The sequence below is a fragment of the Pelodiscus sinensis genome, chromosome 1 (genome assembly GCF_049634645.1).
Source record: "Pelodiscus sinensis isolate JC-2024 chromosome 1, ASM4963464v1, whole genome shotgun sequence".
Lineage (NCBI taxonomy): Eukaryota > Metazoa > Chordata > Testudines > Trionychidae > Pelodiscus > Pelodiscus sinensis.
The window spans coordinates 119059304-119077163 of NC_134711.1; positions in this window are offsets into that span (position 1 = coordinate 119059304).

Here is a 17860-nt window from a genome sequence, read left to right on the forward strand (position 1 = left end):
AACCCATCATTGGAGATGGGTGACTCACCAATCCGAGCTCTCCTGGGTGATGCTGTGGCTGAGGCTATAGTCCTAGAAGCTTCTCAGCCTCCAGATTCCCGAGGTGAAAGTAAGCCAGTACGGCCCGGTACTCCATACTGGCAATAAAGAAGCTGAAAGACACCGTACCTACCATGTAACTACACAAGGCTGTCTCTCCTCTGGCTCTGGTTCGCTACAACAGCAGCCCTGCAGGGGAACAGGGCTGGGGACAGTACAGCAGGTGGAGGAGCTGCTGGCGTTCTGTTCTCTGCTGCTCCTCCCAGAGGTGAAAGGAGCAGCTTTCCCAGCCCCACATCCCAGCCCCATCCTCTGGCAGGGCTGCTGCTAAACACAGAGAGCTGGAGGAGAGGCAGATCATGGAAGGGTAGAAGTTGGGGCTGGAGATTTTGCTCTTTTCTCTGCTGGCAGGGGCAGAGCAGGGAAAACAGCAGAACTGCCAGCAACTCTTCCAGTTGTTGTACCACCCTCAGCCTCCCTCTGGTAACATGGGATAGGGAGGGGAGGAGGAGAGTATGGGTGCCCCAGCTTGGGGGTGGGGCAAAGTCATATGAAAGTCATGTACCCTCCGATAGCTGGTGTGCCCTCCCCATACCCTTGTATTGGCCCTAGTTCCAGCAGACATGGGGTAGAGGCCAGGATGCAGTAGCTGCCTGGTACTCCAGGCTTGGGCTCAAGACCTGAGTTATCACACCTAAATACTTATGAAGATGTGGGCCCAGGTGTTTGTTTATAGAATGTATGGAGACAAGCTATATGCCCCAAAGAGCTTAACATCTCTGGCCTTGATTTTGACATGAGATATAAACAACTGCAGGACATTTCTCTCTTAGCATGATTGGGGATTAGAGCCACTGTGTAAATGAAGGGTTGGGATTGAAAAAAAGCAGTTGAACACATCCAATTTTATAGTGTACAAAGGTTAACCTGCTCACAACCCCCCTTTGTTACTTTCTTTGGATGTCTTGTTTTTAAGTGCTTGAAATGAGCAAGAAAACAACAACAAAACATTAAAACAACTACAAGTTTTCTATGATAAGCTCTTTTCTCTCACTGTCTTTCTCAACTCTTATTTTCAATAACTTAAAAGGCATCAAGCAACCCAATTATCCCTAAAATAGGCATCCAATTTGTTTCTCTGTGGGAAAGCTTGGCATGCTTAGGTCCTAGAGACCAAGAAATCAGCTCTTTGTTGAATGTCCTCTCATGTTTCCCAACTGAGAGAGTGTGAAAGGCAGGAACAAACCTGAGAAAGAGACATTTAAAAACAACAGGGAAACTGTTTTCCCAAGAGGAATTAACCTGCTGAATCCACGTTAAATGCAGTTCTTTGCAAAGCCAGCAATTTATGTGTTTACTTGATTTGCTCAGTAAGACCTAACAGAGTTGCAAAATATTCTTGAATATGTGGATCTGCTGAAGTTTTATACTCATTTCTATACTTTTCATGAAATTCATGATTACTTTTCCCTGTGCAAAATGTTTGATTTTGAAATACTAGCAGTAACATCTTGGTCCATTCTTTTTTGGTTTTTATTTTGGATCATGTGGTTTACACACACACACACACACACACACACACACACACACACACACACACACACACACACACACACACACACACACACACACACACGTATATATCTTGTGCTCTGTTGTCCTAATTCAGAAAATCATCCAGCGTCAGAAATAGTTTTATCAGAAACTATGCTTAAACCAAGTTTTAATATGGTTCCCTGACAAGGTCATAAGACTTTGTTAGATCAAACAAGATGCTTTAAACTCAATTGTTTTACACCATTTGCCATCTTTGCTTAAGACTCACTTGTTCTTGGTTTCCAAACAGGGGAATTTTATCCTGTGGGCCCCGAGTTTCAATGTTATTTAATTGTTACTTTTGATTAGAGATTTGGCTTGAGACTTGGTCCTGGATGCTCCCAAATGAAGACCATAAACTGTTCAGCTCTCAGTGGCACCATGAAAACAATTTCTTTCAAAGTTATACTGAAGAAGTCAATGGTGAGGTTTTTTTGCATTTATACAGGTATGTCTACACTACAGAGTTTTGTTGGAAAAACAGTCATTTTTCTGAAAAAACTTGAGGAACATCCACACTGCAATTGCATTCTTTCACAAGTATATCGAAAGAACAGAGGGGTTTTTGCGGTATTGGCAATCCTCATTCTACAAGGAAGAATGCCTTTTTGCAAAAGCTCTTTCACAAAAAGGCGTGTGTGGATGGGGAAGAGAGGGTGTTCGGAAGAGGGAAGAGGAAAAAGCACAGGTGTCCTGGTGACCATTCTGTCCACAGCATATCTGCTTTCATGTGACTGAGACATAGTGTCCAGGCAAACTGGACGCTATCTTTCAAAAAAGCGCATCACTTTTTCGATGCATGTTTTCAGTGTAGACGCTCTCTTCTGCAAGAATTTTTTTGGAAGATCTCTTCCAAAAAATGCTTCTTGTGCAAGAAGCCTGTAGTCTAGACATAGCATACCTGTGCAACAGGAATCAGAATATGGTTTCATGATTCCAGTAGTTTAGTTTGAAGGTGGTGGTTGAGGATACAGTTTTTCAAAAAACACTTACATGATTTTGGAGCTTATGGCCTTTAAAAAAAAAAAAAAAAGCAACTTTTAGAATAAACTTTTAGAATAAACTTAAGTATTTAGGCATCAGCTTCAGCAGGAGAGACTGAGAGAGCCCAACATCAGAGTATCTCATAGCCCAGTGGCTAAAACACGTACCTGACAGGTAGCAGAGCCTTGTTCAAATGCCTTCTTCTCAAGTGCAGAGAAAACTTGAAGCAGCTGTCTCCCAGGCGAGTATCCTAGCCACTGGGCAAAACAGTGGGTGGGGGGAACAGCGTAGATACTGAATGCCAAGAGGGTTTGCAACTGAGCCTCACAAGCAGAGGAAAAAAACAGCCTCCCACCTGGACTTAAGATCTGAACTCCCTAAGAATGGTAGAGATTAGGACACTTCCCTCACTTTGGCATCTTCCATTGCCTAGTTTAGGCAGATACCTAACCTGCTGGTTTTTGTGAATCCCATTCTGAGGACACCTCTCTCACCCCATTCATTGTATAAGCACCTAACTCAACCTATGTAAATCCTAGTGATTTTCTAGGTGCATAACAATGAGCTGTGATGCTCATGTTCCCACACCTAAGTTTCTTTGTGAATAAATCAAAAGCACAGGTAAAATAATTGAGGTGTACTCGAAATGTTGGTGGTGAGTTTAATGGGGGGCATTCTTCTCCTTTAAAGTCCATTGGTACTTAAGAAAAGAGAAGGTAAGTGTTCAAAGAGGCTATGTCTAGACTGCTGCTTTTTATTGGAAAAAGGTACACAAATTGTGCTCCACAATTTGCATACCTTTTTCCAATTGTTTTTTCGGAAGAGGCTTTTCCGAAATTTGGCCCATCTATACAGGGCCAAATTTCAGAAAAACCTCCTCTTTTTGAAGAGCCCTTCTTCCTTGTGACACGCATCTGCAAAAAATGTCGGAAGAGCAAACACGTTCCCAGGATGCAACGGAGTTTTTCCAGGAAACCTCCGTAGTCTAGACCTAGCTAGAGAGACAGGATACTCAACTTGGGTGTCACGTCCAGCATTTTCTTCTCATATTGTTAAAGAGGAGATGTGGGTCCTTTTGATTCAGCTAGATGAGAGAGGATTCTGTTATGGAAAAATGGGTCTCACTATGGAAAAGCTTGAGAGCCACTGGTCTAGCAGACAAAATAGTCTCTGAAGTCTCTTCATATAATATAGAGGACCTTTTTGTTTGGATGGCCATGGCAGATAAAGGCACTAAGGGTATGTCTAAATTACATCCCTCTGTCGAAAGAGGGATGTGAACCAGGCAAATCGAAAGTGCAAATGAAGCGGGGATTTAAATATCTCATGCTTCATTTGCATAATTGCATCACAGCGGTCTTTCTAAAAAGGGTATTTGGAAAGTGAAACCGCCGTCTAGACGTGGTTCTTTCAAAAAAAACCCTTTTTTGAAAGATCCTGTACTCCTGAAAAAGGAGGAGTACGGGATCTTTCAAAAAAGGGGGGTGGGTTCTAGACGGCAGTTTCACTTTCGAAATACCCTCATTCGAAAGACCACTGTGATGCGATTATGCAAATGAAGAGCAGGATATTTAAATCCCCACTTCATTTGCACTTTTGATTTGCCCAATTCACATCCCTCTTTTGACAGAGGGATGTAGTTTAGATATACCCTAATTGTCCAGCATCAAACTAGCACACTACTACACTAAGCCTCTTGTTCGTTTCAAGTGAAAGTTTCCAATATGCTACACTGCAAAGGTTTTGTTTGTTTGTGTTTGTTTGTTTTTGTTTTGTCCTTTAGTGATAGTTGAATTCATCTATTTCTGTGCCAGCTATTTGGCTTTTTCTGGTTCTCAGAATCCCCTCCTCCCTGCCCCTCATCTTGAGTTGAAAGAAATGACTAATTTCCTGTAGTTCCATTTTAAGATTTCTGAGTCCTAAAGTACCTTTCAGTATTGTCATTCTTTAACCTGGTTGACTCCTCCACAGCAAATTGATTGTGGAGTTAATGCAGGGATGTTGACTGGTCTTACTTGGCAACCGTACACACTTTATCAGAGCTATAATATGTCACTTTCCCTCCTTTAAATTGCTTTAAAATTATACTGACACAGGGTATGGCAAAAATGATAATGCAGACTACATAAAATCCACAGGCAGATTATTCCTAGAGTTATATTTCCAAAGAGTAACCAGAATTGCCAAACCTCCCTGCCTCCCCTACCAAATTATGAAATGTAAAAATACATTTTGGCTCTCCTTTTGGTTTTTGATGGTCTAGGGTTAACATTTTACCACTTTGTTCTGCAATTACGAGAGCTAGAAACTTGCTTTTTTAATGAAAGCTGAACATCAATAAAATTAGGAGTTGCCAATATTGGGTATCTTATAGTTGTTGATGTGTTTTAAGTAGGCCCATAAAAACTTTAAAAGGTTATTGATAAGTATTTCTTCAGTTATAATTACTTGATAACCAGGGAGTAGAAAATAAAATCTTCACTAGCAGTACTTCATACATCTGTAGAACCACAAATCAAAGTGCTTTTCAGTTAGAATTGAATTTAGCTTCATTCCCGCTCTGAGGCATTTTTACTTTCATGTTACAGATTGGTAAACTGAGGCACAGAACCATTATGTGGCTTGTCCAAGATCACACAGGGATAGAACTAACATCTCCTAACTTACTTTCCTGTGATTTATCCAAATGATTATGTGCTGAATTCATGAATCTCTTGCTTGACAGAACTGGAAGTCACTAAGATAAAGAAAGAGGATAATCTTTAGGCAAATATTTTTGAACATTTCTTTAGAGTCTCTGAGACAAATTTAACCCTATTGTTCAAGAAAAGTCAATGGAGTTGCATACAGGCTTAATTTGGTCTTCTCTTTTTGTCTTAATAGTATCTAATAGTATCTAACTAAGGCTAAATGCTATTTTCTCTCTATATATTAAAAAGTTTTTCCTGTGGGATGACAGAGTGATGTCATCACATCACTCTGAGTCCCCACGCCCCCAACACCAAGCACAGTATACGCCTCCCGAACTGGAAACAGCCTCTCGCCATGCTACCAGCTCCTGGCCTCTTTGCCCACAGCCCTACGAGCTGCAGCCCCTCCATGCCCGTACACTGGGGGTGTATGAACACACCCCCACATTTGCCCTCCAAGTGAACATGAGGCTGGGGCAGCATGTTGCCTCTGCCCCCTTCCCCAGTGCTCCGGCCAGCCGGGTTTGGAATCCATGAGCCACCGTGCAGCCTCTCTCCTACCCCCTCTCCAGTGCTCAGGGAAGGGGATGAAAACTGCGAGCCACACAGATTCACCCCTCCCCCTTCCCGGCGAGGGTGGGAGCTGTGCGGCCTCCTCCCTCCAAGGGATGCGGGAGCCATGAGGCTTCCCCATTTCTGGTGCTCCAGGGGGGCTGGAGCTGCGTGCCTTTCCCCTTCCCTGCACCACGGCTCCCTCACATACCACTTCAGCCAAGAGCCCGGCCCTGTGGCGGGGCGGGGCGGGGCAGGGCAGCCTTGGCCCCGGGCTCTCCCCAGTTGCTGGGTGAGGGGGGGCATGAAAGAGATGGGGTGCAACCATCGAGTAACATCTAAATTAAAAAAAAAACCTAAAATGTCCTCCTTCACTCTGCCAAACTCCTTTTCAAGCATTCTCTTTCACCTGATTACTTCTCTTTGAAAACATAACTTAAAACTCACTTGCATAAAACCTAGCAGTACTTGTTTACCACCTGTGGAAGGGCTATTATTCCCCTACTTAAATAAAAAACACTTTTGTACTACCTACTACTGGAGCTGTGTCCTTCTGTGTTTGTACAGCACTTAGCACAATAATAATAATATGGAATGGTTCTATATCTTAACCATCTAAGGCCAGATCCTCAGACGATATACATCAATTCATACCAGCTAAATATCTGGCTCAGAGTATTGTGTGTCTACTCTGCTTTTTGTCTGGCCCCAGTCTTAAATCCTGCAAAGTCTCTGAATACATTTGATACCCTTTAAAGCCAATGGTAGTCGAGGGCATTTAGGAACTTGCAGCGCCAGTTTTTTAGACTGTAAGTTCCTTGGGGAAGGGATTATATTTTCCTCTACATTTGTTTCAACTTGTTGCTGATGATCAATAGTAAATAACAAAGCTAGAGTTGGAAAATATAGAGGAGCAACAGTAAAGAATTATTGCTCTCCAGGCTCCAAACTAAATGCTAATTAGACAGAATAATAAAACTAAGAAGAAAGAGCTTGAAGAATGCACTTAAGAATTGTAATTTAATGCTAACATATTTCCCTAATGTTTTAGATGGCATCTACAATTTAAAATAACCTTTAAAATGTTTCTGTTAAAACTGAGCGAATCGTCTGCAGCAAATAAACTACTCAAAACAATTAGCCTGTTTTAATACTTGTGGGATATCTGCAAGCAGGTTGCTCAGATTTATTCCTTATAGCCCCAGTTCACCAAGGTACTTAAGAACATGCATAACTTTGATCACACATAAGTAGTCTCTCTGGCCCTTATCTTCAGAGGAATTTAGGCTCCTAACTTCCATTGATTTCTATATAAATTAGGAACCTAAATACCTCCAAGGACCAGGGACAGTGTGCTTACATATATACATATGGTTAAATGTAACTTGTTGATTCAGGGCCTAGATGAATTTACTCAAGATATTTTTTGCTAGTATTTTTTATCATGTGGATTGACCATGAACAGTTTATTGTAAATATTTGTTACTCAGAATCTATGTTGATTACTTGTAATTGGTCACATAATCTACCTGGTGTTTCTCTGATTGGATGATGCTAACGTATAATCAGGACAAGAGCCACGGAGGCTTCAATGGTCTCAGCAGGAGATACTGTGAAGGGCAGAAGTAACAGAAGAGTCAGTGATCTAATTCAAGAGGAGCAGAAAATTAGAACATTTTAGATAATTGTGGCGCACACTGCCATTATTGTTAGAAAAAATGGACTAATATAAAATAAATTGTTTGAGTGAAGAATTTCCATTATTTTTCTTCCTGTTCACATTTATACCCTGTTTGTGTTTGTGTCTGTCTATTATGTACATGACCCTGGTTTGAAAGTTACATTTCTGGATATTTTCTGGATCCTTTATTTGCCTCTTTGCCAAAACTCTGCCAGGTGTGGTGTTTTAGATGCTGCTTGTAATTATTAGAACTGGGAACACTGGGGCTATGTCTACACTGGCATGATTTTCCGGTAATGCTTTTAACAGAAAAGTTTTCCGTTAAAAGCATTTTCGGAAAAGCACGTCTAGATTGGCAGGATGCTTTTCCGCAAAAGCACTTTTTGCGGAAAAGCGCCCGTGGCCAATCTAGACATGCTTTTCCGCAAAAAAGCCCCGATCGCCATTTTCGCGATCGGGGCTTTTTTGCGGAAAACAGTACTGTGCTGTCTACACTGGCCCTTTTGCGCAAAAGTCTTTCAGAAAAAGACTTTTGCCCGAACGGGAGCAGCATAGTATTTCCGGAAAATCACTGACGATCTTACATGAGATCGTCAGTGCTTTTCCGGAAATTCAAGTGGCCGGTGTAGACAGCTGGCAAGTTTTTCCGGAAAAGTCGCTGATTTTCCGGAAAAACTTGCCAGTCTAGACACAGCCTGGCTGTTGGAGTCTGGAAGCACAGGAAACAGGAAAGAGGGGGCAGGAGATGAGCCAAGGCTGAGTGAGAGCTACAGAGGGGTGCAGCAGTTTTGTAAAGAAGTTTCACTTTTGGTAATAAAGTCCTATTGAAGTTTGTTAGTACGTTGCTTGCATGATACAACATTTTGGCGATGAGGATGGATCTTCTGCCTCTGAACCCACCTGCACCCTTTCTGAAAAACCCAGGTGAGCCTCCAATTGCTTTTACTGCGTGGATCCATATGTTTGAGACTTATCTGCTTGCAATCAGTGCTACAGGGTATGTCTACACTACCCCGCTAGTTCGAACTAGCGGGGTAATGTAGGCATACTGTACTTGCAAATGAAGCCCGGGATTTGAATGTAAAAGCCCGAAAAGTGAACGTAGTAGCTAAGCGCTACAGATTTGAGCAGAAACCAGGGGAGACTATAATGCAGTATATTGCTTCTCTGAGGAGTCTGATTGTAACTTGTGACTTTGGAAATATGGCAGATGAGATGATTACAGACCAGCTTATTGAGAAAACAACCATGCTTTGTGTAAGAGAACGCTTGCTTCTAGAACCACAATTTACACTGGAAAAAGCAATAACCATTGCTACCCAGATTGTGTCAGCTATAGCAGAAGCCACAATAATGAGCATGGATACAGGAGGCCCAGTTCAGCCTGTGACTCCTTTGCAGAAAAGTCCACTGTCACTGCAGACGAACAACTACAAGGGGAAAACTAATGAAAAACCACAGAATCAGCAAATTCAAAGCACAGCAAAAGAATGCTTTCGCTGTGGATCCCCACAACACCTCACAAGCTACACAAAGGCTATGTCTACACTGGCAGGTTCTTGTGCAAGAATGGCCATTCTTCCGCAGAGCGTCCACACTGCACACCCACTCTTGCGCAAGAAAATTTACAGTAAGGTGTGGGAAGAGAAGGCTTCTTGTGCAAGAGCTATGCTCTTTTCTAACAGGTGTAAGCCCTCTTGTGCAAGAAGGCAATGTGGACGCGGGGCAGAGGTTCTTGTGCAAGAAAGCCTTATGGCTAAAATGGCCATCCGAGCTTTCTTGCACAAGAGAGCATCCACACTGCCATGGATGCTCTTGCGCAAAAGCAAATAGCAGTGGGGACATGTTCTTGCACAACGGTTCTTGTGGAAAACTCTTGTGCAAGATGTTCTTGTGCGAGAACCTGCCAGTGTAGGCATAGCCAAGATGTCCTGCAAAAGTAGCTCAGTGCAATCACTGCAAAAAGATTGGGCATTTTGCTAACGTATGCTGCAGTAGCCAGTCCAATCAACAGGTGCATGCAGTTACAATACCAGATGTTACTGTGCTGAGTGGACAAAATCATTACTGCACATATTCCAGAACAGTAAATGTTCTGTAAATGCACTGTAAATGTTTCTGCTACACCTTCAGGCAAATCATATCCTATTCAGCTAATGTTGGACACTGGCTCAGCAGTAGCTATACTACCTGATTCTATCTATTTGCATTACTTTAAAATGTGCCTCTTACTAAACCCAAACTTCACTTGGTGTGCTATTTGAAAAACCAAATTCCAGTACGTGGCTGCCTGCCAGCAACAGTGACTTTTGATGATTGCTGTGTAACTGCAGAGTTCTACATTGTCCATAAAGGCACTCATCCTTGGCAGAGATTTATTGGTTGCTTTAAACCTCAGGGTAGTTAATGGACAAATTGATCTTCCTCAGCAAAGCACTCTTGCAGTACACACACCAGTTTCAGTTGGGACCCAAGACCAGGTTGAGGAGAAACGTGGCTGTGCTTATGGGTTTGTGCATAAAGTTAAAATGTGACATAATATGATGCCTCTATGACAGAAGTTACAGCACTTACCATTTTCAGTCAGGGAAGCTGTTTCAGAGGAACTTAAAAAATGTGTTCAAAAGGACATTATTGAAGAGACTGACTCCTTGGAATGGGTTTCACCTATAGTAGTGACACAGAAGAAGGATGGAGGCGTTTGCCTTTGTGTGGACTTAAGGGAGCCAAATAAAGCTATTGTGATTGACAGCCACTCTCTGCCTCCCACAGAAGTAGTATTTGCAGAACTCTGTGGAGCAAAGATGTTTTCTACTCTTGATTTGCAGAGCACATACCACCAAGTTATGTTGCATGAAGATAGCAGAGATCTCACAGCATTTATTACACAGGGGACTATTTCATTTTAAATGTGTTCCATACTTTTATTTTATTAATGGAGATTGCCTGTCTCCTACGACTGGAAGGAACCTTGAAAGGTCATTAAGTCGAGTCTGCTGTTTTCACAGCAGGACCAACTACCATCCCTAAAAATTTTTTGCCCCAAATCCCTAAGTGGCCTCCACAAGGATTGAACTCACAACCCTAGTTTTAGTAGGCCAATGCGCAAACCACTAAACTATCCCTCCCCCCATGTGGTCTGGCATCTGCTTCAAGTGCCTTCCAAAAAACGATGTAATTGATTCTGAAGAATCAACATGGAGTTCAGTGCTATCTGGATGATAGTCTTATGTTTGGAAATACTTCTGAGGAGCATGAGAATAACCTGCAGTCTGTACTAAACTGCATCAGCACAGCAGGCCTCAAGCTCAATTTGTCTAAATGCAAATTTAGACAAACAGAACTCTCCTTTCTGGGGCATACAATTTCACCGGCTGGACTAAAACCTGATCCAGATCATATCCTACAGAGAAGTTCAACCTTGGTGTGGACAACAGATGCACAAGCTAGTTTGGAAACTGTGAAAGACTTGATTGTACATAGTTCAGTACTTGCACTATTCAGTCCTGCATTGCCCACAATTGTGACTACTGATGTTTCTGATTACAGACTTGGGGCTGTCTTCACACAACTTCATGAGGATAACATGGAGAGCACTGTCGCGTTTGCTTAAAGGACACTGAGTGATGCTGAGAGAAAATATTCTACAGTTGAAAAAGAAGCACTTGTTTGTGTCTGGGCTACTGAAAAATAGAGAACTAACCTGTGGGGCTGAACATTCAAGTTGCGCACAGACCACAGCCCTTTGACAACATTGCTAACCACAAAAGGACTGGGAAGAGCAGGAAATCATATTGCTAGATGGTCTGCAAGACTACTCTCTTTCAATTATGAACTGGAATATAAGCCTGGAAACCAAAATGTGGTTGCCTTTTTCACCTGCCTTTGTCTTCACCAGATGGTCCACTTGAGAATAAGGATGAAGTAGTTGCGCTCATTATAAGCACTCTTACTGCAGTTACAAGAGAGCAATTCCAAGCTGCTTGTTCAGCATGTCCAATTCCACAAAAGCTATGGAAATTTCTGACAAAAAGATGGCCCAGTAACCCTAAAAACCTTGACCCAGTTTTGCTGCCTTATTTTAGAATTCAAGATGAACTTTCTTTGCTTGATGGCTGTGTGCTACGAGGTACACATCGGCTACTTGTGCCAGAAGAATTACAATCAAAACTCATACATCTGGCACACGATACTCATCAAGAAATTGTCAGAACCAAACAATGACTACAGGATCTGTATTGGTGGCTAGGGATGGACTCCCAAACTGAAGCAATCATAAAATCATTTGTCACTTGCCAAATGCACGATAAGACTGCAGTGACATGTACCTCACCATTACAGCCTATTCCTCTTCCTGATTCTGCATGAGAAAAAGTTGCTATTGACATCATAGGACTCTTTGATACTGCTCCAATTGACTGTTTGTTATGCCATCAATTTAATGGACTATATCAGTAAATGGCCTGAGGTAGGGTTTACATCACAAATCTCTTCTGCTACACTAATTAAGTTCCTCTCTACAGTTTTTAGCAGGGAAGGTAACCTCAAAGAACTGGCTTCAGATAATAGTAGTCAATTTACTTCCCTGGAATTTGAAACTTTTCTAGCAGAGAGGAGCATTTTACATAGAAGATCATCACTGTATTACCCTCAAACCAATGGGGAAATTGAAAGGTTTAACAGAAGTTTGAAAGAGAGTTTGCAAGCGGCTAAACTGGAAGGGCGATCATGGATAACCTTCACTACTGATTTCTTGCAAGTGTACAGGGCTATATGACATGCCACAATGCAAAGATCACCTGCAGAATTACTACATGGAAAACAAATGAATACTAAACTGACCATTGCTGGATTGTTAAAGGCAAGACCTGATGCACCTAACGAGGATGATGTGAGAAAAACAGTTGAACAGAAGCAAGAAAAGTATAAGGCTTTCCCAGACAAATGGCAGGGTGATAAAGAACCAAAGTTGAGTGTGGTTCCTTCGTTAGAGTAAGAAAACCTGGAATTTTATGCAAAGGGGACCATAAATCCACATCTCCTCTTAAAATCGTAGAGAAGAAGGGACCTTACACCTATCGACCTTACACCTTCTGATGGGTGGGTATGTAATGCTTCTTATCTTGCACTAAGAAGAGATGATACCAACACCCAGTCCATGTTGTATGACTTCACCTTAGCACCAACACAACAAGACATTGCACTGGAACCGGGATTTGAGAGACGGTCTGTCAGACCCAGACAACCACCTGTCTGGACTAGAGACTTAGGGTATGTCTACACTACAGCACTATTTCGAATTAACTTATTGTCAAAAATACAAACTCTGTTAGTTAATTCGAAATAATGCAGCTATACACAAAAACTAATTTGAAATAGTGTTTTTCTAATTCAAAATAGCGTGTCCACATTGAGTGGACCCTGAATCGAAGGTAAGGCTGGCTGGAACCAGTGCCGGCAGGGCATCAGGGTCCGACTTAGTGTGTGGGGCTGCTGCCTCATGCTATCCAAGGTCTATGCTTAAAGGGACCCTACCACCCATCCTGGACAGACAGTTCTCAGGTTTCTCTGCTTGCTGGTCTACTTCGCTAAGGGACAGCAAAGCATTTGTGTCTTGGAGTGCTCCGCTTGCCCTCACTCGGGACACCATGGCACTCCGCAACATGGAACCAGACCTGCCCCTGGGGACTCTGCTGCATCTTGTGGACATATTGCCAGCAGCCTGGCTGCACTGTCTGCAGGCTGCCATCCGGGAGGACCATCGAGGGGCTGTCAGGATCCAGGGGGCCCTGCAGAAGAGCTGCCACCCTGAGGAGCGCTAACAGTCTCCCTGGTCTGCCCCGCTGGGGGCTTGTGCCCCATTCCTCCCTCTCATCCTTCCACTTACCCTTTCCTAGTGCCCCCTTCCTGATGTCAAATAAAATGCACTTTTGTCTCAAAAATACAAACTCTGTTTATTTAACAAAACTGGGGGGGGGATGAAACTCTGGGGAGATTGGGAAGGGCGGCAGGAGAGGGGAGGAGAAAGGGTGAGAGAGGGGAGGGGAAAAACTTAGAGGAGGGAGCTGGAAGGGGGAAGCAATGGGAAGAAGGGGGAGGGGAAGCTCAGAGGTGGAGGTCTCGCCAGGCCAACTGCCTCCCAGCACCGTGGGAGAGAGGGCCTCTGTGTCCCCAGGGGGATGAGGAGGTTGAGGATGAGGGTGTGGCGGTTGAGGAGGAAGAGGTGGGAGGGGGGCAGTAGTGGGAGGAGGAACAGTAGCTGGGGGGGCAGCAGGCACGGGACCAGCACAGGGCAGCATGCTCTGCACCAGGGCAGGCAGATGGTGACAGATGGCACGAACTTGGGCAAGCAGCACCCGCTGGAACTCCTGTTATTCCTGCTCCCGCTGCTCTATGATCTAGGTCTGGTCTCGCAGGGCCTGCAGGTGTTGCTCTCAGTACCCCTGCCACTTTTAAGGGCCCCAGGGCTGGGGGAGAGGAGAGGAGTTTTCCTGGTTTGGGCCAGAGTGGCCACCAGGGCTCCCTGGGAGGGCTGGAGGCCCCCTATTTCGAATTAAGTGTCTACACAGCACTTAATTCAAATTAGCTATTTCGAATTTGGCGTTACTCCTCGTAGAATGAGGTTTAGCAAATTCGAAATAAGCGCTCTGCTATTTTGAATTAAATTCAAAATAGTGGTTTGCATGTGTAGATGCTTTTGAAGTTAATTCAAAATAATGGCTGTTATTTCGGATTAACTTTGTAGTGTAGACATACCCTATGTTATGTAGTATTTACAGTGTTTTCAGTGTAATATTTCTGCCAACAGTATAGTGTCGTGTTCCATATCTGTTGCTGTGGTTAGAAAAACAATGTTTATTTTATAATTGAGAGAGCTTCTTAAGAGAGGAGGGAATGTGGTGTTTTAGATGCTGCTTGTAATGATTAGAACCGGGAGCACTGGCTGTTGGGAGTCTGGAAGCACAGGAAACAGGAAAGAGGGGGGTGGAGATGAGCCAAGGCTGAGTGAGAGCTAGAGAGGGGTGCAGTAGCTTTGTAAAGAGGTTTCACTTTTTGTAAATAAAGTCCCATTGAAGTCTGTTAGTACCTTGCTTGCATGATACAATACCAAGGAATTTTAGGAACCTTGCTGCACTGCTGTGTCCAGTGCTAGAAACATACACTTTAGGTGGGCCAGAACTCCCTTTAATGCATCTTAGGAAGAAGGAGCACAGGTGGCTGAGAACAGAGGGAAAAAAGTTTGGCCCAGGCACAAGTTAGAGGAGCCTCCGAACAGATGGGTCACAGTTTCAGGAGAGCAGCATCCTCTGCCTCATCACCTACTATCCACTCCCATCTCTGGAATGTCCTTGCCATGTCTGTTATACTAGTAAGGCCAGGACTTGTAGTGCATAACCAGCTATGCCAGCATTATACCAGCTAATAGGCAGTTGAATCCCTAGCTGCCATATGTATTAAAGCAACTCTCTGGCTATACTGTGCTATTTTTGCGGAAGAGGAAATGCAAATGAAGTGCTCATTAGCATTTCTCATGCTCTCATTTGCATAGTCTCTTCCAATCCTTTTTGCAGAAGAGTTTTTTGTGCAAAAAAACGCAGTGTAGAGGGGGTCACTTTGCACAAAAAAACCCTTTTGCACAAGAACCTTGTAAACCTCATTTTTTGAGGGATAAGGGTTCTTGCACAAAAGGGGTTTTTTTTGCACAAAATGGCCCCATCTACACTGCATTTTTTTGCGCAAAAACCTCTTCCGCAAAAAGGATTGGAAGAGACTATGCAAATGAGAGTGCGAGAAATGCTAATGAGTGCTTCATTTGCATTTCATCATACACAAAAATGATACAGTGTAGACAGAGCCTCTATGTCCTTTTCATCTGCCAGCATGGCACAAAGCTGGGCCTGAGGATATGGAGCACCAAATCCAGCATGAATACACAAGCACACAAGTCTACTAAGTTCCCTTCCGCTGGCATGCATTCTGTTGAAATACATCCTCTGGAGTGATCCAAAAGGAGCATAAGCACGGACGAAGCAAATTCATACAAGAGTATTTCAATTTAAATAAAAATTATTCAAATTAGAGCATAAAATGTCATGCTTTGGTTTTTTTTGGGTATTCACCTAGCTCTAATTCCAACAGTATTTGAAAGAAGTGCCCTTTCGACAGACATTAACTGCAGGCATTTTCTTATTATATATTCCATGAAACTGTTGCCACTCATCAGAAATACTATCTACTGTACTAAGATGAAAGAACTAGAAACTCTGGAATGCAATATATACAGGCAGTCCCCGGGTTACGTACAAGATAGGGATTGTAAGTTTGTTCTTAAGTTGAATCTGTATGTAAGTCGGAACTGGCGTCCAGATTCAGCCGCTGCTGAAACTGACCGCCAGTTCTGACTTACATACAGATTCAACTTAAGAACCCCAAGCGTCCCCAAGTCAGCTGCTGCTGAAACTGATCAGCGCTGATTCCAGGAAGCCTGGGGCAGAGCAACTCTGCCTCGGGCTACCTGTAGTCAGCGCTTGTCAGTTTCAGCAGCGGCTGACTTGGGGACGCCTGGGGCAGAGCAGCTGGGGTGCTGCTGGGTTGCTCCAGTAGCACCGCTCCTCAGCGCTACTGGACCAACCCAGCAGCACCCCAGCTGCTCTGCCCCAGGCGTCCTGATTCAGCCGCTGCTGAAACTGACCAGCAGTGGCTGAATCAGGACGCCTGGGGCAGAGCAGCTCCAGTGCTGCCGGGTTGGTCCAGTAGTGCCCAGAGCAGCGCTGCGGGACCAACCGGCAGTGCCCCAGCTGCTCTGCCCAAGGGTCCGGCAACAAAAGCCTGGTCTGCTGGGGAGGGGGGGGGCACACTAGCTGGGCCCCCCCCCCCAGCAGACCAGGGACACGGGGAGCAAAGCCTCAGAGGCGCTGCGGCTGGGGCTTCGCTCCCGGTGCCCCTGGTCTGCTGGAGACCGTCTCCAGCAGACCAGGGGCGCCGTGAGCTAAGCCGCAGCGGCGGCGGGTTCCCGCGCTTCTGAGGCTTTGCTCTGGAAAGCCTCAGAGGCGCGGGACCGCGCCGCCGCTGCGGCTTCGCTCACGGTGCCCCTGGTCTGCTGGAGACGGTCTCCAGCAGACCAGGGGCACCGGGAGCAGCTTTTCTCGCCCCGGAGGTCGAGGTGGCGGATCGCTGCCTGTGAGCTCCGGGGCGAGAAAGCCCCGTTCGTAAGTGCGGATCCGACATAATTCGGATCCGCTTAAGTCGGGGACTGCCTGTAAATGCAAATAAAGACTAAACAGTCAGAATAGAAACTTCTTCCAACATTTTTCTAGGGAGAGTGAAGAGGAGATAAATTGGTGAGTTAATTAATGATGAACCCTGAACAATTTTCAAAGAGTGTGATTTTACTGAATAATCAGCAGCGGTTCATGGAGTTATAGAGAGTATAATACTATTAAAATGTTTTGTAGATTTCACAGATTCAGCTCAGAAAAATGAAGGATAATTTTTCTCAGATAATTGGCAGACATTTTTTCCACTCTGTTTCACATAAATGTTAACAGCTAATGTGGGCCCCACTCCTGCAAACACTTAATCAACTCAATTCATAGGAAAGATTGAAAATATGTTAAAAGACCACCCTCACTTCAATAGGAGACCTTTAGTGACTTGAAACTCAAAAAAGAGCTGCACAAAAAGTGGAAACTACATCAAACTACAAAGGATGACTTAAAAAAACCAACAAAAGCATGTAGGAACAAAATTAGAAAGGAACAAAATGAGATTAAATTAGCTAGGGACATAGAGAGTAACAAAATATTTTATAAATACATTAGAAGCAAGAGGAAGACTAATGACAAGCTAGTCCTAGTACTCAATGAGGAAGGAAACACAGTAGCAGAAAATGCAGCAACAGCTGAAGTGTTAAATGATTTTTTTATTTTGGTTTTCACTGAAAAGTTTAGCAGTGATTAGATCTCTAACATGGTGAACCTCAGTACAAATGATTTAAGATCTGTGGCTAAAATAGCAAAAAGAACAAGTTAAAAACTCCTTCGATATATTAGATGTCTTTAAGTTTGCAGGATTAGATGCAATACATCCTAGAATACTTAGGGAATTGGGCAGAAGAAATCCCTAAAAGAGTGAGATCTCAGAGGACTGAAAAAGGGTAAATATAGTACTTATCTTTAAAATGGGAACAAGGGAAAACCCAGAGAATTACAAACTCTGTTTATTTAACAGTCAACATGGATTTGTCAAGAATAAATCATGTCAAATAAACCTCATATCTTTCTTTGACAGGGTAACATGCCTTGTGGATGGAGGAAGC